The following is a 21,698-nucleotide window of genomic DNA, read 5'->3' on the forward strand; positions in this document are numbered from 1 at the left end:
TATACGCAAACAGAAAGAACTGTAGATGTTGGTTTGCAAAAAGACAGACCCAAAGTGCTGGATCATCGGGTCAGGCAGCATCTCAGGAGAACATGGATAGGTGATGCTTTGAGTCAGGGTCCTGCTTCAGCCTGTATATATGTAATATTAATTATATAATATTAGTTATCAGCAATATTTATTGTATTAAGGTTGGTACTTCTTTAAGGAGTGTGGTATTTAATTGCTCTTTGGGTCACATAAATGAACAAAGAATGTTCCAGGGCGTCAATCTGTGAGAAGCCCTGGAATAAGGAGCTCTGAGCTCCTTGGGTCTCACGTGTCCTTGTCTACACACTCTGCATATGGACTTTGGGTGGACATGAAGAGTACACGCAGAATAAATAACCTGTTTGGTGGAACATACTGTATACCACAGGTTGGTGAGGCTACATTTTGTGTATTGTAGTCATTTATGGTCACCCTGCTATAGGAAGGATTGTGTTAAGCTGGTAAGAGTGTAGAGAAGATATACGATAATGGTGCCAGGACTTGAGGAACTAAGCTACAAAGGGCGGTAGGACAGGCTAAGATGTTATTCCTTCCAAAGGATAAAGAGCAATCTTAAAGAGGTGTATAAGATCACAAGGGTAATGCACAGAGTCATTTACTCAGTAGGGGAATCAAGAACCAGAGGACATAGGTTTAAGGTGAAAGGGGAAGAATTTAATAGGAACCTGAGGGCCAATTTTTTCACTCAGGGTGGTAGATGTATGGAACAAGCTAACAGGGGAAGTAATTGAGGCAGGTACTGTAACAACATACAGTATAAAGGATATTTGGATAGGTACATGGATAGTAAAGGTTTAGAGGGATGTGGACCAAATGCAGCAGGTGGCAGTCGTGTAGATGGGGGCCCCTTGGTTGAAGTGGGCAAGTTGGGCTGAAGGGCCTGTTTTCGTGCTGTACGATATATGACTATTCATTCAAGCAAATAAAACGGGCTGATCTACAGTATGTAGCCTGGCTGTTTTATAGAATTTTACAATAAATGCTTGTGCACATTCATTGCAATGTACTTAATTAGCTATAATATCATTTGGTGTAAGTGTGAGACATCTCATGACAAATCTGATGACAGATTTTAACACTGGTACAACAGCTTTCTGAAGGGTAATGAAGTAAGAGGTCAAGATATAATCCATCTGTAATAGATGATGTTGTTCATTAGGACTCCTTATTACAATATAAATATATATAACGAACATGAAAGCAAAAAGATATAACATTGGCTGGCATATCATCACATAATACTTTTCTTATTAATGTTGTGATGAGTTCACAGTCATTCCTAGCCTTCATCTGGCAGAGGAGTCTATTAAGGTTTAGCTGACAACACTGGCTTGGTAACATAAGGACACTTCACATTGCTATCCAATTAACATATCTTGACTAACCACTATTGGCCACCTCATCATGTAAAATGCCTAACTGCAAAATGGAGCCACAAGAAAAAGTACTAAATCCAGGAAGCAATGAGTGTGGCAAATTATATTATGCAAACACAAGTCACACAAAGTCACTACATGTTAATATGTTCAACATTATTAGAAAGGGGTTTCACACCACTAATCAAAAGTACTGGTAATCTATATTACTAAAAGTCTCATCTTGACCACTTCCTGTTGTTCTGTATATTGATTTTAGAAAAAACGCTGCCACTTACGGCTGTGATTTTTGGCCATGTTACTCAGAGTCCCCCTACGCTACTCAGGACAAGAGGATTTTTCCCATCGATGAAAAATAAAAGAGTTATTAGTGTTTAAAAAATGTTGAGATTCTCTCTCCTGAAGGCCACGCCCCTTCCGGAGGGACTATAAAACCCGGAAGTATGGATGTGCCTCAGTTCTTTGCAAGATGGGGGAGCGAGAGGTCGCAACTCTCAGTCTGAGCTGTGAACAACACTGAACACATGTCTGCTAAACTGCGAGTGGTCAGTGCCGTTAATGTGGTTTGAAAATGTAGTTTGAAAGTGCTAAAGCCATGTTGCCTTTGTTTTCAAAGTGCTGAAGCTGTGTAACCTTCGGTTTGAAAGTGCTCAAGCTGTGCAGCCTTTGGTTTGAAAGTGCTAAAGCTGTGTAGCCTTTGGTTTGAAAGTGCTGAAGCTGTGTTGCCTTTAGTTTGAAAGTGCTGAAGCTGCATTGCCTTTGGTTTGAAAGTGCTGAAGTTGGGTTGCCTTTAGTTTGAAAGTGCTGAAGCTGTGTTGCCTTTGGTTTGAAAGTGCTGACGCTGCATTGCCTTTGGTTTGAAAGTGCTGAAGCTGTGTTGCCTTTAGTTTGAAAGTGCTGAAGCTGCGTTGCCTTTGGTTTGAAAGTGCTAAAGCCGAATTAAAGCTGCCTTGCCTAATTAAAGCTGCCTTGCCGAATGAAAGTTGCCTTGCTTAATTAAAGCTGCCTTGCCTAATTAAAGTTGCCTTGCCTAATTAAAGTTGCCTTGCCTTCTATATATAATTAAAAGTTTAATCTTGACCACTTCCTGTTTGCGCTTTATATTGATTTTAGAAAAAACGCTACCTCATACGGCTGTGATTTTTGGCCATCTTACTTGGAGTCCCCCTCTGCTCATCAGGTGCCGAGGATGTTTCCCATCGATGAAATATAAAAGAGTTATTAGTGTTTTAAAAATGTTGAGATTCTCTCTCCTGTCAATCACGCCATGAAGGCCCTGCCCCTTCTGGTGGGAGGGGGAAGGGACTATAAAACCCAGAAGTGTTGGCGTGGCTCAGTCTCTGCAAGATGGGGAGGGAGAGGTCACAACTCGCTGACTTTAGTGGCCTTGCACCCTGCTTGAAATGGTATGAAACTGCACGTGATTTTGGTGGCCTTGCACCCTGCTTGAACTGGAATTTCAATGAATAGCCGTGAGTCAACTGCCAGCCCACCAGCCGTGAGTGGGCTGCCAGCACAACAGGCTTGATTGACTGAGCCGCCAGCCCAAGAATCCATTCGGCCCACAATGTCCATACTAGCACTCCAGAAAGCCCCCCCCCCCCCCCACTGGCCACCAATATTGGAATTGGTGGAGAGGTGGAATATTGTGTTGGGGGACCAGCCCTCCCGTTTGATGCTGAGACCCAACAGGTCCCACTTATTCTGGTAATTACTAAAAATAGTGTTCAGGAAGCCTATTCCCCTTTCCATTAACAGTTAAATTACACTTTTTAATTTCAAGTAACTGAGCAATTTGAACAACATTTCAAACTTAAAAGTTAAGTATTCTGATATCTGAGGCATGTGATTTTGCAATTTCTTTGCTCCAGTCTGATTTATTTTTTGGTTTATGATTTTCTCCAAAACATTCATTCCATGAATGGTCAGTCAAAGAACAATTTAACAAGCCACTTTCAAGCCAAGGAAAATAGACAGTCAGGAATGTATCCACTGATTCATGTAGCTTGACTCATATAATTATGTCTTACTCTTCAAAATGTAGATGTAGTTTCATTGAACGATAAGCGCAGATGAAAGGCATTTGGTCCATCATTTGAGGTTAGCTCTGTAAAATCACACTCCCATAACCCCATCATAGCCCTGTATATTTTCTATTTAATATTTGACAATGGATGAAAGTATGAATGGAAACTCAGACCAATTCAGATTAAATGTCTGGAAAATTCCTTGCTGACGTGGGCAAGTTGGGCTGAAGGGCCATTTCCCCCAATCAACATTAATCCAGAATGTCACATTGAACCTTATTAATATGATGCTTACCTCATAGATACAGATTGCAGAAAGGGGACTATGTCATTATTCATCCTATGGGAACTTGACCTGCAAAACAACAACAAAACACTTTTAACATATTAACTGGACTTCAATTCAATATATCATACATTTATCACAGAAGGTCTTATGATTTTATAGTATCTTTAATATGGCAAAAACATTTTGAGACACTAGCCAGGGTTATAATCAAAAAACTTTTCACTGAAGTCACAAAACATGATGTTAGGAAAGAGAAATGATTGCCATTCTCTGATTAACTGCCCTGTCATGAATTAAACCAATTAGGTCCATTTTCATCCAGCTGCATAACACTGTAGAGGCACTGAAGGAGGATGGTGTGGTCAAAGGTGCAGACAGGTTAAAAAGGATGAGATTGAATAGCTTGGTGTTTTCATAATCACATAGGATTTCATTATTTCCTGGAAACGGAAAACAGCTTAATATCTACTTATGTCAAGCCCTTAACAGAAATTCTTCCGAAAAATTGAATGTGACCTAGCCATAAATAAACATATCTAATGCATCAGATCAAATTATTTGAAAAGTCATGCCTTGAGACTCTTTTAATTGTAAAGGAATCAACTCCATCCACCCTTTGTGATAATCAGCTTGTGATGATTGTATTATTGTAAAATGGTTTAGAATTAGAATAAACATCAGAATTATTACGTCTGCCAAATCTAAGATTCTATGGAATGTTTATTTAAATTATTTCTATATTCTTGTATTAGACTAGTAAGAAGATATCCAATATTTACAGAACTTTAGAATAACAATCGTAAAGTAGTAATAATAATGTTTTCTGTTTGGCTTTACAGTTAATACATAAATCAATGCTACAATTAGAAGAATGGTGCACAATATCTATGAAATTCATACACTCAATAAAGAAATTATAACCTATTTTTTTGTTTTAATTAATAAATGTTTTAAAAACAGTAAATTATTATCCCTTACTCTACTTGTAAAATATATTTCTTCCAGATGGTGCAACTTAATCCATGGTTGGCTTTAATAAAATATTATCTAACTATAACAAAAGAAAACTAGTTAAAATACTTTGGAAATTAGTATAACCCAATCAACAATGATTCGGTTTAAGCTTAATGCCCAGTGTTAGCATTTTCCAGTTGTTCTACCTATTGTTATCTTTAGTTATGTATGGCAATGCTGCTAACTGTGTGAGTGAAGGAGAAGGACAATGTTTTGTATTCCAGATGTTCTCCTCCATTAAATAGCAAACACTTTCTCTTTCGTTTGCTCTTTCGTTTGCAATTCTTTATCACTCTTGCTCTTTACAGACTTTCCTGTCTGTGTAGACACCCTTATTGTTCCTTCCAAATAGTAATAGTGTTTATTATAAAATGTTGGGCTTTGATATTATTGTCTAAGAGTTGGGAAGGGATTGGACAGTAATGGGAGGTAAAATTGTTGAATAGGCATCATGTATTGTAGCCAGAAACAAAGGCACTGCAGCTTCCTGTAAATTTAGCGATAACATCCTCTACAGGGATCCATGCCTCCAGCATGCAGCGATGTACCTCCTCAAGAGTGTTTTATTGTCATACGTCCCAAAATAGAACAATGAAATTCTTACTTGCAGCAGCACAACTAATTTGTAAACGTAGTACTCAGAAGGCCCATGTTTACATATATGTTGTGCTGCTGCAAGTAAGAATTGAGCAATCAGATTGAAGGACTGCTGATCAAAAATGACTCAATTTTTTTTTTAAATTCCGTTTTTGTGCAAGTGTGCTTTGCCCAGAAGCACCTGTTAATCTTCTCTGCTATTGGCCATCCCGTTGACTGTTCCCTAAAAGGTTGTTGGGTGAGGTCTCGTTCCTTTTGACAGATGTTTTTCAGCTGGAATTATGATATTCTCCTTCCAAGAAAACTTATTGCCATCTCCCCCTCTCCCCTACTGTCTGTGCATAGCAAAATATATATACAAGACAGGTAGGTGAGGGAATCGTCCCTGCATTTGCTCTTGCTTCCCATGAAATCTTTTGTTTGATGGCTTCCTATTGAAATTCTGCAGAGAATCACAATGCATTTGGCCACCACCTGTCCAGTTTGCTGCATCACACACTAGGTTGTTGTGTGTAGTCCATGTAGCCATGACTTGCTCTAATTCCAAAGTGGAAAATGGATGGACGATGGCTCTCTTTATATTTATTATGGTAAAGATCTTGAATATCAAGGGTAGATTGTTAGACACTCTCTTGTTTGACATGTTCATTGCTTGGCACTTTTCTGGCATGGGATTTACGAGCCACATCAGCCCATGCCAGTGAGCTTTCAAGTTCTTGGTGAATGCAAGCATGGATTGCTTCAGTGACTGGCGAGTTGTGAACAGATTCTGAAGTAGGAAGAGTAAATTAGAAAACAGAATTCAACATGAAATTTGACACAGAATTTAAAAGAATGTCAATAAAGGATGGCTGGATTAAAAAAAAGAGATTTCATGATAAATTAAATGGTCTTATTTAAAAAGAAATATTCAGCAATAATTAAAAACTGTAGGAATAGAACATTCTACTCTTGAAAACTAATTATCAAATAACAGACATTAAACCCTGTTAGAAACATGTGTACTTAAACTGAAATTGAAACTACCAAACTTTGTATGCTGAGTTGAGTCCATGTTTCATGTACAAACAGGAACATCACATCAGCCAATGGCTAGGAATTCAATCATTTAACCCTTGGTTTTTTATACACTTCATAATTAATTTGAAGTTGAAAATCAATTGCAAAATGCACTCAGCCCTTCTATTGCAAATTGAATTAGAAGGCTCTGTGGTCATAATGTGCTTTTGCAAAGAGACCACCATGCATAAAAAACATTGATGTCTATCAGTGGACATTACTTTTGGCAATGTGGCTACACTGTGAATAGGCACTGATGGAATTGTGAGAACCTTGATAGGAAAAACTGGAGCATAAATTAAAGAACCCTTCCTTGCCTTGGTGGTTGTGCAGCATCTGCCATTGAAAGTTCTTATTGAATTTTCACTGATGGACCACACATCCCTAAGGCCACATTAAGAAATCTGCATCAGTCTGAAGAAGGGTTTCAGCCCGAAACGTTGCCTATTTCCTTCGCTCCATAGATGCTGCTGCACCCGCTGAGTTTCTCCAGCATTTTTGTGTACCCAAGAAATATTCCTTTTTGCATTTGAGAGGTCCTGACCACTCTGACGTTCTCCCCTCCACTATGCTGACCAATTATCCTTTCTGGATTCCAATTGCCCTCTTTTAGTCATTACAATTGAAGCCTGCTATTTGAAGCAGGGGATCGGTGCTTTCAGACCTCCAGCTGTAGTGAGAAATCATACTTGCAAGTTCATTATTTTAGCATGTTGCAAATATGTGCAGTTGCTGTGCATAATAGTACCTGTACTGGCATTCCAGGAATCATGCTGCTTATGTGAATGAGCCTTGCATTTTGTATGCTCAAGCAAGTTGCTCTCCTAGGACATTGTATGAAACTGGTATAGATAGATTTATTACACAATGACATTTTAACATGCCTTTATAATTTGTCCAATTTCTGGCCCGATTTGATTGAATGAAGAGTCATTCAAACTTGCAAACTACATTGCTGTCCAATTAATAAATATTGAACATTAATTCTACAAAAATGTCTGGTCCTTATTTCTCTCTTGCTTTCTTTGGACATTAAGGAAAGAGTTACAAGATGTATAAGCAAGCTAGATATTTACTGAAAAAATGCAAAAAAATTGTTGTTTCAAAGGTTTCAAAGGTCTTTTATTGTCACGTGTGCCAATTAAGGTACAGCGCTATGCGAATTACCAAACAGCCATACCAAAAACATAAAAGTTAACATAAACATCCACCACAGCGGACTCCCCACACTCTTCACTGTGATGGAAGGCAATAAAGTCCAATCTTCTTCCCTCAATCTTCTCCCGCGGCCGGGGCAGTCGAACCATCCGCAATCGGAGTGATCGAAGCTCTCACAGTCGGCGGTCGAAGCCCCCGCGTCGGGGCGATCGAAGCTCCCGTGTCTGGGCGATCGAAGCTCCCGTGTCTGGGTGATCGAAGCTCCCGCATCAGGGCGGTCGAAGCTTGGAGTTTCCGAAGTCGGTCTCTAACCAGAGACTGCGGGCCCCGCAATGTTAAATTCTGCAGGCTCCCGCGGTGGAGCTCAGAGGTCGATCCCCAGCAAAGGGATCGCGGACTCCGAGATGTTAAAGTCCGCAGGCACCCACGGTGGAGCTCTCAAAATCGGTCTCCAGCAAAGCCGGCCAACTCCTCGATGTTAGGCCGCACTGTGGACGGAGATATGATACGAGAAATAAATCGCATCTCCGTCGAGGTAAAAGATTAGAAAACGTTTCCCCAGCCCCCTCCCCCACCCCCCATATAAATCAAGCTAACGAACACTAAAAACACACATTTAACACATACTAAAATAACAACAAAGAAGAAAGAGACATATAGACTTTGGTGAGGTAGCCATTGCTGGTGCCACCCGGTTCAAGAGCAGAATTCATTTTCAATTCATATTTTATGAATTATGATGATGACTACATGGATAGGAAAGGTTTAGAGGGAATTGGGGCAAACACGGACAAATTGGACTAGTTTCGATGAGGCATTTTGGTCGGCCTGTTTCTATACTGTATAATTCTTACATAGTTAAAATGATAATGAGAACATACAAATATTGGTCTTTATTTCCTAAATGTAGGCACTGAAAGTGCAGTCTAGAGTTTATTCCTCTCATCAAAATTGAATTAAATCCAATATATTATTGCATTTATGGTTTTGGGTGAGCATCTGCCATCCATTCCAGGAACCTGCATGAAGAATTTTGCATTTTAATCTACCGATCGCTGATCTCTTGGACAATTTAAGCCAGTGCTGTAAATATATACAATGCCTCCCACTTGTAAGGTTTAGGGTCGAGGAGTCAACAACTGGAGACCATAGGTTTAGTGTGAGAGGGAAAAGAGAGGAACCTGAAGGGCAACTTTTTCACATGGAGAGTAGTGGGTATATGGAAAGAGCTGTCTGAAAAAGTTGTTGAGGTACATACAATTACAATTAGAAGATTAAAATAGGTACATGGATCAGGAAAGTTTAGAGGGATATGGGTCAAACATTGCTGGACGGGACCAGCTCAGATGGGCACCTTGGGCAACATGGACGAGTTCAGCCGAAAGACCAGTTTCCATGCGGTATGACTGTGCACCATAGTATTATGGCTTGATGATACAATGTTCTCCTGAGGGAAACATAACATCTAGATTTAAGAGAATATGATTTTCAACACAAATGATAAAAAAACATCTTTATGCCTATATTTGCAACTCATCAATCCTCTTTGATTCATCGCACCTACATCACAAAATATATTAAAGCGGATATGCCTGTCTTGGTTACGCAAATAAAAGTATTTAAATATATAACAATTCATTTTTCATGCAGGACAAGCTGTAACAATATTTCATTCTATAGCAAATAACATTTAAAACATCTATGTTTTTCCTTATTTATATTTTGTAGATTTAAAATAAGAAGAACACAAATATAGAGAAAAGAAAGCACAAAAATTAAATGTCATCTCTGGAAAGCAGATTTAAAGAAAAAAGTTTTGGTTGTTGAATCATAATTTGTATTTTTTTACAATAGCATTTTCAGTGTCTGAATTTATCTAATAAACGAGTTGCAGTGTATTATAAGAATTAGCAAAAGACAAACGCCTTCTGTAAATGTGTACACTCAATGGGTTCTCACCTCTAATCAATACCATTGCAAAGTAAATAGATTGATACAGATGATATGATGGCTCATCATAACATGTGCCTCAGACTTTCTATACATCACAAATGTAGCTCAGAGTTAATTCTTTGGCTAGTTAATTTGTTTGTTTAATTTCATAAATTCATAACTAGCAGGAGCAGAAGAATTAGGCCATTCGGCCCGGCAAGTCTACTCCGCCATTCAATCATGGCTGATCTATCTTTCCCCTTCAACCTCATTCTTCTGCCTTCCCCCCCATAATCCCTGAAATCCTTAAGGGCCTGTCCCACCAGCATGCGATTGCATGCCTCTAGCGCGACCAAACGTGGTCGCTTGAGGCGTACGGCCTCCCGGGGCCGGTCCCAATTCCAACCACGGAGGCGTATGGAGTTGTGCGGGGCTGGTCCCGACATCATACTCACCAATCAGCTGGGCAGGAGGCGGGCCGACTGAATTTGGACGTCGCACGTCGTTGGGCGGTGACGTCATCACGCAACGGCACGCCGGGCGGTGACGTCATCATGCAATGCCACGCGCTAGGCATACGCCATCAAGACGCTGCGTCCGGCGCCAAGATGCTGCGTACGACATCGAGACGCTGTGTACGCCCGTCGAGGTGCTGCGTACGGCCTCAATGCGGCTGTGGGCCGACAGGCCGTTGTCGCGCGGGATTTTCGGACAGTGCAAGATTTTTGAAACCCCGCGCGATGTCGGGACCAGCCGCGCACAGCTCCATACACCTCCGTCGATCGAAGTGGGACTGGCCCTGCGAGGCCGTACGCCTCAATTGACCACGTTTGGTCGCGCTAGACGCATGCTATCGCATGCTGGTGGGACAGGCCCTTTACTAATCTAGAATTAAATTGATTTTGAAATTTGATGTATTAAAATCATGTTTTAGTGCATTGTAGGTATGATCTCAATGTTTTTTGTTTGAAGTATTTTTAAGTACTTTTTGCGGGGTAACTTTTTCCACACAAAGGGTGGTGGGTGTATGGAACAAGCTGCCAGAGGAGGTAGTTGAGGCAGGGACTATCCCAACATTTAAGAAATAGTTAGACTGATACATGGATAGGACAGGTTTGGAGGGATATGGACCAAAAGCAGGAAGTGTAGCTGGGACATGTTGGCGGTTGTGGGCAAGTTGGGGCGAAGGGCCTGTTTTCACACTGTATCACTCTATGACTACATTATACCTCCACCATGCATGAATGCTTCTAAATCAAGTGGTCAAGTTTTATTGCCATATTCTCAAGCATAGAAATATAGAAAGTAGGTGCAGGAATAGGCCATTTGGCCCTTCGAGCCAGCACTGCCATTCAATATGATCATGGCTGTTCATCTAAAATCAGTACCCCTTTCCTGTTTTTTCCCCATATCCCTTGATTTCTCTACCTCCACAAGCTAAATGTAACTCTCTCTTGAAAACATCCAGTGAATTGGCCTCCACTGTCTTCTGTGGCAGAGAATTCCACAGATTCACAACTCTCTGCGTGAAGAAAGTTTGTCCTCATCTCAGACCTAACTGGCCAACCCTTTATTCTTAAACTGTGACCCTTGGTTCTGAACTCCCCCAACATCAGGAACATTTTTCCTGCATTTACAGTAAGTGAAAATCTAGCAGGCAAGCAGGATGCTTTCTCTAACCACTCCCATTTGAAGGCCACTATCTTCCACCGTTTCTACCCAGTGCTTGGTACTTACTTCCAGCAGCCATTGGTTGTCCTCCAGGATGCACCGAGCCGCAGCCTGATCCATGCCGGTCACCTGGGCGAATTCAGCACAGAGACTCTCACGGCAGTGGTGCAACGCTTCCGACGCCTCCGACGGCCCGGGACTCTTGTACTGAGGCTGCTCCATGGCTGGAACTGCAGCGACCGGCTCACCAACCCGGCAAACACTTGCCAGCCTGGCAAACACTCGCCAAACAGAATTTCTCACACAAACTCCCCCATTCCTCTCCTGCCCATCTACCCTCTCCATCCTCCCTCATCCCCACCTCTCCCCCTTCCCTTCACACCCTCTCTTCCCCCCTCTCCCCCTTCCCTCCACCCCCCTCTCTTCCCCCCTCTCGCTCTGCCCCACTCTCTCTTCCCCCTCTCTCTCTGTACCCCCCCTCCCTCTCTAGACGTGCCTGCGAGGTGCGGGCTATGCATCAGTGGATAGGGCGGGGATGGGGTAAAAGGAGCCAATTACTAATATTAATATAATATCAAGGGAGCTGGTTAGTGGGGGTGGGGGGGTGGTGGTGGTGGTTAGTGTATGTGTGATGCCGCAGGCCAACCACGCCTGCCCCCCCATCCCCCTCCGCAACGGGACCCAACGGGTCCCCCTTGGTCTAGTCACATATAACCCTTTCCTACATTTCTTTTTACAAAAACTGATTTAATGACATTTCCAAATTTTATAAATGTAACCTGGTTGCAGGGTTTGCACAAAATGTTATATTACTTTTATTGATTCGTCAGGTTTGGTTGAATTATCAAAAAATTACAGTAGCTAGAAACCTGAAATAAAACAAATCAATACTGCAAACACTCAGCAGGTTAGGCAGCATCTGTGAAAAGAGAAATGAGTAAATGCTCTATGTAGGAAACCCTTCATCAAATCCTATGAAGGGTTTCCAATGTGAAATGTTAACCCTGTTTCTCTTTCCACCGATGTTGCCTAACATGCAGGCCATTTGTGTTTCCATTTCTTGTATTTGAATTTGAATTTTGTTTTATTTGAATTATCATCCATCTATGGATCAAGGATGCTATCTTAACTGTGACTCTCACCAGAAATGTCACATTTTTGTTTATCTTAAATAATTGTGAGATTCACCTCAGCAACATCTTTGAGTTTATAGTCTTATTTTTAATACTCGTGGACACTGGTCGGTATATTTGATGAATATGTGCAGTCCAAGACTTGCTAATCACTCTGCAGTTGGAAGCATTCCGAGCAGGAATATAATGCAACTGTTATCTTCAGAGAGCAGCGAATCTCTAGAATTCTCTAACCTAGATAGTTCTGGAGGCAGGATCATAGGGATATTTTTTTTTACTTAGGGCAGCATGGTGGTGCAGCGGTAGAGTTGTTGCCTTACAGCACCAGAGACCCAGGTTCAATCCTGGCTATGGGTGCAGTCTGCATGGAGTTTGTACCATGTGGGTTTTCTCTAGGCGCTTCGGTTTCCTCCCACACCAAAGATGTACAGGTTTGTAGGTTAACTGGCTTTGGAAAAATTGTAAATTGTCCCTAGTTTGCAGGTTAGTGCTATTATATGGGGATCGCTGGTTGGTGAGGACTCGGTGGTTCGAAGGGCCTGTTTACGCACTGTATCTCTAAACTAAACTAGGGAATTGAGAGATACAGGGAGGCATGATGCGAACTGACCACAATCGTAATGATGAAGGGGTGAGCTTGTGGAGCCTGTGTCATTCATCTAAGTGAACAAAAAGGACTGTATATGTCCTCAGATGTACCTGAATTCATTTCTGCCCTCCTTTTATGAATGCATGAGCTCCTTCACCCTTGGCCTCTTGATCCCAGAATCCCATGGCAAGGTATGTATCAAACCATCAGCGAAAAAGCAGCCAGCTGCAAGTCTCTACACCCTTGAGTGCCCAGACAGCCTTTCACAAAAGAGGACTGGGGAGGGCGGGGGGGTGGGGGGGGGGGGGGGGTGGGGGGGGGGAGAGATAGTGGGCACTGCAAAGTATACTAGTACAGATATTAGCTCACCTCTAGATTTGCCTGCATGACATGCTTGTCTGCACCTATTCTGGTGTACTTTGCAGTCCAGGTGATGGGAAGACAATCTAGATTGGCTATAATGCATAGTGTTAATTTTACTGCTGCATGAACATTGGGGCAAGCTGCCAACATTAATTATCTGGAGTTAGACCTGGCGAAAGAGGAGGAACCATGCAACACACTGAGGTTGGTATTTAGATTATTTAGCCCAGTTAGGGAATCCTTTACGAGAATCATGTGAAAAATGTGTTCAAGATAAAAAGAAGTCTCTTGGAATCAAAAATAAAGAAATAAAAAATGTATAAAGTGAAAGATCATGATCTGCATGCCCACATTGTCTTTTATATCCTTCAACATGCCGCAGAAATTTCTCAGGAATTTGATCACTTGCACATTAACTTAATTCCTCTCTTCAAACTGTCAGGAAATTAGAAACACACCCATCCACATTAAACACAGTTTAAGGAGCCAAACATATCGGACATTGAAACAAGGTTTTTGCTATTGTAGCTATTCCATTAACAAATAAGAAAATGTTAAGAGATATGGTTCAGCAGCTTTACATCACAGATAACAATTGAGAGTCTTATAATAAAGTTGAGTTATACTGCGAAAGATTGTTGGATTCAGGAGGTATTCAACGGTCTATGCTGGCACCAAATTCCCTCAGCTGATTATAACATTCTAGATACACGGTGTAAAATTTTATGATTGCAAGATTAGTACTTCACTCTTTTAAAGAGTTGAAATTATGCCAGTCAACTTCATGGAGTAAAAAAAGAATGGAGGAAATTAAAAGCCAACAATGCATTACAGTTTCAACTGGAATTAGGTGGGTTTTAAGCAGGCAATTTACAATGCATGACTGCAAGATTTATGCGGTCACCATGGAAGTCGACATTACTTTCCAAAGATCTTGGAAAAATGATTAGAAATGGTGCAATGATATAATTGAGTAGCTTGAGCAAAAAGGTTGATAAAGATTTATTTAGACAAGAGTACATGATATAGTAAGGCCCTCCATACTATGGTCTCCCTACCAAAGTTCCCACAATCAGGAATGGAAATATAATCAATCCCGATCCAAAAATAAATACTTTAAAATATTTCTGAATTATTCTAATGCAACTTCAGAAACTGGATACTTATAAACAGTTGGGTTATACATTTTACAATTATTTACTCCAATATAAACCAACACAATGTTTAACACAATCACATCAACAGAAAGGTCGCAAAAATCCCAGGACTCCTAATTCACGAGCCAATTATCTACTTAATAAACTCTTAATGGTAGCACATGGCAATGGAGAATAAAGAGATGGATATTCAGGAAGTTCTGTAATGTCTAGAAATGGTTTAGATCTTGTAATCAATAGTAAGTCAAACAAAACTAATTCAAAATAATGTCTTAGTAACAACATCTTAAGTGGCTGGAGAGTCCATTGAAAACTAATTTGCAAAGCAAAATCAGGAAGCTTTGCAGTCAGCAGACTCCACTATGTAAAATGATGGTGGAAATGTAGAAATTGGACAATGACTGTGCATACTGAAGTTTAACAAATCCCTCTTTTATCATAACAGTTCAAAGAGCTCATGAAGTAATCAGCTTTAGTCTGTTCAATTGAATCTACTTGTTCCATTAGGGACTGGCCTGTGGTAGAGAATCTGAAGCACCCATAGCCCCTCCTCCATCTCTTAATTCAGAGTCTTGGGAATAAGTATGTTTTGTTTTCCTGCCTCAGTTCTGACACTTCAAATCAGGTTATGCAGGGTAGAATCACAAAGTTCAGGCCTAGAGAAGAGAACGATGATAACAAGTTTCTACTATCAAAGGACTTTGGCAGATTTGTGTAAGGTGTTCACAAGGTTTAGTCCAACATGTGGATCCACTGAGCATGTGGATCCATCCACACCCTAAGCTGGTGAAGCGGAATTCACCATTCCAGGAGGATTTGACAACATGTTGACATTCACCAGAGCTCGATCAATTCTAATAGAACAGATGAGAGCACACAAGGAATGGGGCTGCATCATTCTCAGTTCATCTATATAATTAAAAGTGTCACCTTGACTACTTCCTGTTTGCACTGTGCTTTGATTTTAGAAAAAACGCTACCACATATGAGTGTGATTTTTTTGGCCATCTTACTCAGAGTCCTCCTCCACTGCGCAGGCCCCGAGGATTTTTCCCATCGATGAAAAAAAAAGACATTAGTGTTTAAAAAGTCTTGAGATTCTCTCTCCTGTCAATCACTGCCATGAATGCCACGCCCCTTCCGGTGGGAGGGGAGAGGGACTGTAAAACCCGGAAGTGTGGGCATGGCTCAGTCTGTCTGCAAGATGGCGAGGGAGAGGTCATGACTCACTGTCTGAGCTGGGAAACTACAGAACACTGTGAGTATGCAATGTACTTGAATAAATGATTTGTTAGCTCTTAATGAAAATGAAATGAGTTGTTTGGCCTGTCCTGTGCTTGAAACTGCAATGGCAATGGAAATGAAGTGAAAATGCAATGAGCTGTTTGGCTTGGGCCTGCCCTGTGCTTGAAGGTGCAATGGCAATGGAAATGAAGTGAAAATGCAATCAGCTGTTTGGCTTAAGCCTGCCCTGTGCTTGAAACTGCAATGGCAATGGAAATTAAATGGAGTTGTTTGGCCTGCCTGAAACCACTAATTTCGGCCCACAAGGCCCCGATTAGCCGAGAAACCAGTGCCTTGCCCAAAATGCCCATATTAGCCCAGGAGGAGTATTTTGACCCAAAAGACCCATGCCAGGCCAGGAAAAGTCCAGAAAAAGTGCCTTTCCCTGAGATTTCACTCAGATTTTTTTTTAAAGATCCCCTTGGCCCCATCAGGCCTGTACTAGCACAGGAGTCCCTTTGGCCCATTGGTAAGTACTCCCCCTACAAGTATTAAACCTCATCCCAGTATTTTTCTCCCTCCCTTCATTTGTCCCTGTGAGATCCAGGCCAGGATAGACTTTCCTCCTTCATTGCTGTGATCTGCAGAAAAAGATGAAAAATGTCTAAAATTGATTTTCCACCCTCTCTCCCTTCTCTCTGACAGAGTCTCTCATCTGATTTGGGCAGAATTTCTGTCAGTTTCTGAGCTGCCAGCCCACCAGGCCTGAGGGACTGAGCTGCCAGTCGTGTTTGACTCCAGTGAGCAATATGATGGGATGTCCTGTTAACTGGGCCTGACCTAAATAGCACACTGCTAGTCGTACTCATACGCTTCAGAAAGGAAGCCGTTGCTTTCACAGTAGACATCGAACATCGTGCCGTTCCTCTGGTTTCAAGACAATGACCTCTCCCAAGAAATCGTAGAGTATCGTATGTAGGTAGACATCTTTGGCAACAGTCCTTCCCCAGCGGTGGCTATATATGGCTATATGCGAGCCAGACTGACCCCGACATCAAGCAGTTCGTCACACGTGACTTCTACGTAGACAACGGTTTCAAGTCTCTACCAATAGTCGAAGCTGCAGTCGCCAAGCTCAGAAAGACATAGGAAGCCCTTACCCAATCAACTCTTAAGGGCCTGTCCCACTTGGCCGTCATTTGCGCGCCATTTATGTGACCTCCAAAAATTTGGTCGTCGCGGTGTGACGCTTGGGTAGTGTGTGGGTAGCGCGGGACGGGCACATGGAGAGGCGTGGAGGAGTATGGATTTGTGCGCGGTATCGCGCGGCGCTCCAGGATTTCGTGCTGCACGAAATCTTCGCCCGCCTCCGGCGTGGCGTATCGCTTACGCACGCCGACGTATTGCGGTCGCACACTGACATCCTGACCTCATAGTGAGTGGTGACGCATGATTATGCCACCGTGCGTAACCGTGGGCCGCCACGCGCCGCCCATACGCAGTCGGCCACAATGAGAAAATAATTACGCCGTAAGCATCAATGCTTTCAGTAATGCCTTCAGAGTAACACCTTAATAAGTATTTTAATAAGTACAGGTGCACAACCTTTTATCCGAAAGCCTTGGGACCAGCCACTTCTCGGATTTTGGAATTTTTCGGATTTCCGAATGGAAGATTTTTAGCGTAGATTAGGTAGGTAGCGCGGGCGGCTTGAAAAGTCTGGAGCGGCTGCCTCCTCCCCGGAGACTGGGGAATCATTGTAAATCATTGCTTAAATGTTAGTCAGTTAGTTTGGAGGGATTTTATGTGGTGGGGGGGGCGAAGGGGGAAACTTTAATTCTTAGTCCCCTACCTGGTCGGAGAGGCGGGGAGCGGGCAATGCCTTACCGGGTCGCCGTGCAGTAAGCTCCGGAGCGCTGTGGCCACCGACTCCCAACATCGCGGAGCTGGGGGCTGCGGGCGTCCGGCCGCGGGCGGCGCCGGTTGGAGCTCCGATCCCGGCAACTCTACCCCTGGCTGCGCGGCGCTCCAAATCCAGCGCCGCCCTCGGCCGGATGCCCGCAGCCCCAGCTCCGCGATGTTGGGAGTCGGCGGCGTCGCAGCGCTGGGATACCAGCGGGGAGCGGGCAATGCCTTACCGGGTCGCCGTGCGGTAAGCTCCGGAGCGCTGTGGCCGCCGACACACATCGCGGAGCTGGGGCTGCGGGCGTCCGGCCACGGGCCGCGCTGGATTTGGAGCGCCGCGCAGCCAGGGGTAGAGTTGCCGGGATCGGAGCTACAACCGGCGCCGCCCGCGGCCGGACGCCCGCAGCCCCAGCTCCGCGATGTTGGGAGTCGGCGGCCACAGCGCTCCGGAGCTTACTGCACGGCGACCCGGTAAGGCATTGCCCGCTCCCCGCCTCTCTGACCAGGTAGGGGACTAAGAATTAAAGTTTCCCCCTTCACCCCCCACCCCACCTCCCACCCCCCCCCTTCACATAAAAGCCCTCCAAACTAACTGACTAACATTTAAGCAATGATTTACAGATGTTTAAGTGTCTCCCCGGTCTCCGGGGAGGAGGCAGCCGCTACAGTAGTACAGACCTGGGTTGACCGTGGGTCGTTTCGGGTCAAGTTTGGCGCCAAACGCGAGCTTTGGTATGCAGACGACATCCTGGAAAAAATGTCCGGTTTTCGGAGCTTTTCGGTTTCCGGAACTCCGGATAAAAGGTTGTGCACCTGTACTTAGTTAAGGATGTTTCAAAAGTTAACATCCAGGTAAGGATTGCTGATTTTATATCCTAAAAGAACACTAGTAGACAAATAAGTTTTTTTTTAATAACCACCAGCAATTTTACTAACACCATTTAAAAAAAAATTTGCAAACTAATTCTTAAGCTGGGTTCAAACCCTCAAACTGCTATAATGGAATACTATTTTGTGTTTGTTGGGAGTATTTCAGAAAGTTTAAAAGTAAATGATGTCCGCTTCATTGATGAGCAAGGCCTTTTGAGATTTGGAGGTCGCATCAACAACTCAAGTCTCAAACAGAGAGAAAAGAAGCCCTTGATTATCCCCAGTAAGCATGATTTTGCAACCTTGTTAGTGAAACATCATCATGAACAGACTAGCCATCAAGGACGACTCTTTACAGAGGGAGCCCTCTGTACAGCTGGTTTTTGGAGCCCTCTGTACAGCTGGTTTTTGGATAGTCGGTGGCAAGAGAAAAGTGAGTAGCAGGAGGCTCAGGGCCCCTCTTAACACCCAAAAGATGGCCAGTCTCCCACCAGATCGCCTCACTACAGCCCCACCATTTACAAACGTTCCAGAACAAGGGGTCACAGTTTAAGGGTAGGGGGGAAGTCTTTTAGGACCGAGATGAGAAAAACATTTTTCACACAGAGAGTGGTGAATCTGTGGAATTCTCTGCCACAGAAGGTAGTTGAGGCCAGTTAATTGGCTATATTTAAGAGGGAGTTAGATGTGGCCCTTGTGGCTAAAGTGATCAGGGGTATGGAGAGAAGGCAGGTACAGGATACTGAGTTGGATGATCAGCCATGATCATATTGAATGGCGGTGAAGGCTCGAAGGGCCGAATGGCCTACTCCTGTACCTATTTTCTATGTTTCTATGTTTCTATGTTGAGGTAGACATGTTTGGCTCTTGGACTGTATCTTCGCGACAGACAAGGGGAGGCTTCATACAAAGCAAACGGTGGGCTGTGATGTTCATGTTTATGAATGTAAGAGCGATTCATATAGAAGTTATTGAGTCCCTTGACACATCACGTTTCATCAACTCGCTGAGGCGCTTTCCAGTTAAACGAATCCGATCAGATCGTGGGACTAACTTAATTGGTGCCCGCTAAGAGCAAAACATTCCTTCAAATATTGACAACACAGCTGTGAAAACCTACCTGTCAAATCAAGGTTGCAGCTGGACTTTTAATTCTCCGCACGTTTCAAAATGTTGGCGGAACATGGGAAAGAATGATTGGTCTCGCATGAAGAATCCTGGATTCTATGTTCTTGCAACTGGAAAACACCAAACTTACCCACGAAGTAGTCACCTTCATGGCTGAACTAGCAGCCATTATCAATGCAAGGCCACTTGTTCCAGTGTCCACTGACCCATTATTACTGATGCCAGCTGCTCTTCTCCCACCAGAGGTCTAGTCCTAGTCATAGTTATAGTTATAGTTATAGTGGTGGCGTTCACTCACGCCAGGCGGGGATTGTTCTGGAACAGTTTCAGTATTAAATGCAGAGACGATGTAGTGCCTCCTCATGGACATATTGGGTAAAACACCGAATTTGTAACTGGTTGACCTTGTGACCTTGTCATGTGACCTTTGGCAGGATTGGAGTGCAGAACAGTGGAGGCAGCAGCACATTTTGTGGTCCTGATATATTTTGTGAACATCTGCAATCATCTTATGTCTTTTGACAGCATGGTCGGTATGTGTTGCAATGTTTAATGTTTACTTATGTTTGGGATTTGTTATTTTAAGTAGAATGTTTATTGACAGTGTTATTGTAGTATGTTTGCAATAAGCATATTTCTTATTTCTATGCCTTTTTGTACTTGTAGTTTCACAATTTTCCGATTCAATAAACCAGGGGACAAAGGAGTTTGCGTCTTCAGAGTCTTGATAAAGGATGGTGTTTAAGCTGCCTGTCAAGATACACACAGTCGTATTTTTAGGACAGCACAGTAGTTATCAGTGTGTTAATATGCTAGACAATTTTCTCTCCCAAAACTGTTGTGATGTGCATGTATGAGCGTGATCATTACTGAGAGGATTGCGGTAAAGCACGCATCTATGATCACCTTCACAACTTCACCGGGGCTGAAACATGCTGGCACACAGGGAAAGGTGTTCTTATATTATTAGACACAAAGTGCTGGAGTAACTCAGCAGGTCAGGCAGCATCTCTGGAGAATATGGATGGATAGGTGACGTTTTGGGTCGGGACCATTTCTCAGACTGAAACATCACCGGAGTCTCCAGAGTTGCTGCCTGACCCGCCTGACCTGTACTAACTGTAGCACATTGTGTCTTTAGTTGTAAGCCAGCATCCAGATTTCCTTGTTTCTACTTCTTATATTATTATTCTAATTTACAGGCACTGCATTTGGACACGTTGAATCATAGAATTGCAAAAGCCCCATAAAAAAGTTTATTCCTTTCAACCCCACCAATTTATCATGTCATCACATCCCTCAATAATAATTTATATTTTGGAAATCGAGCAATGTCTGGAATGGAGACACAAGAAACTGCAAATGCTGGTTTTCAAAAAGACACAAAGTGCTGGAGTAACTCAGCGGGTTAGGTAACATTTCTGGAGAACATGGATGGGCGATGTTTAAAATCGGGATCTATCTTCAGACAAATTGAGGTGGGAGCAGAGGGTTGTTTGTGTGTTAGTTATCTAAAATTGTGGAATTTAATATTCACACTGTTAGGTTGTAAGCCACATAATCGGAATATGAGGTTCTGTTCCTCCATTTTGCATGTGGCCTTACTGTGACAATCGAGGAGCCCCAGGACAGAAACGTTGGTATGGGAATGGGAAAGGGAGTTAATGGTTAGCAACCGGGAGAAACAGCAGGCCTTGGCGAACTGAGTATAAGTGTTCGGCGAAACGGTCTCCTGGTCTATGCCTGGTCTCACCCCTATAAATGAGGCCACATAAGAAACATTGGATGCAGTAGATTAAATTAGATGAGGTGCACATGAACCTCTGTCTCACCTGGAAGAACTGCTGCCGTTCCTGGATGGATGTGACGAAGGTGGCATAGGGAGAGGTGATAATCTCCTGCGTTCGCAAGGGAAAGTACCTGAGGAGGGAGCCGTTTAGGTGGGAAGAAATGAGTGAAACAAGGAGTAGCAGATGGTGTGATGTCTGTGGAAAGTGGGAAGGTAAAAAGTGACTGCTGTTGGGGTCACGTTGAAGATGACGTAATTGTCGGAGAATCATATGTTGGATGCGGTGGCTGGTAGGGTGAAAGGTGAAGACAAGGGGAACTTTATCCTTGTTCCATCGGGAGCGGCAGCACAACTATGGGACACTGA

At 43.0% G+C, this 21,698-nt stretch overlaps 2 long non-coding RNA genes across 2 annotated transcripts; one reads left to right on the forward strand and one right to left on the reverse strand.

Moving 5' to 3' along the window:
• The first annotated feature begins 442 nt into the window (after positions 1 to 442).
• On the forward strand, positions 443 to 11,765 carry LOC116977325. Its single transcript, XR_004413180.1, has 3 exons — positions 443 to 556; positions 2,746 to 2,749; positions 11,754 to 11,765. It is a non-coding gene; the product is annotated as an uncharacterized LOC116977325 (long non-coding RNA).
• Positions 5,948 to 21,584, reverse strand: LOC116977324. The gene is made up of 3 exons (XR_004413179.1): positions 21,573 to 21,584; positions 13,959 to 13,961; positions 5,948 to 5,985 (listed from the first exon to the last, which is right to left on the reverse strand). It is a non-coding gene; the product is annotated as an uncharacterized LOC116977324 (long non-coding RNA).
• Positions 21,585 to 21,698: the final 114 nt, after the last annotated feature.

The sequence above is a fragment of the Amblyraja radiata genome, chromosome 9 (genome assembly GCF_010909765.2).
Source record: "Amblyraja radiata isolate CabotCenter1 chromosome 9, sAmbRad1.1.pri, whole genome shotgun sequence".
Taxonomy (NCBI): domain Eukaryota; kingdom Metazoa; phylum Chordata; class Chondrichthyes; order Rajiformes; family Rajidae; genus Amblyraja; species Amblyraja radiata.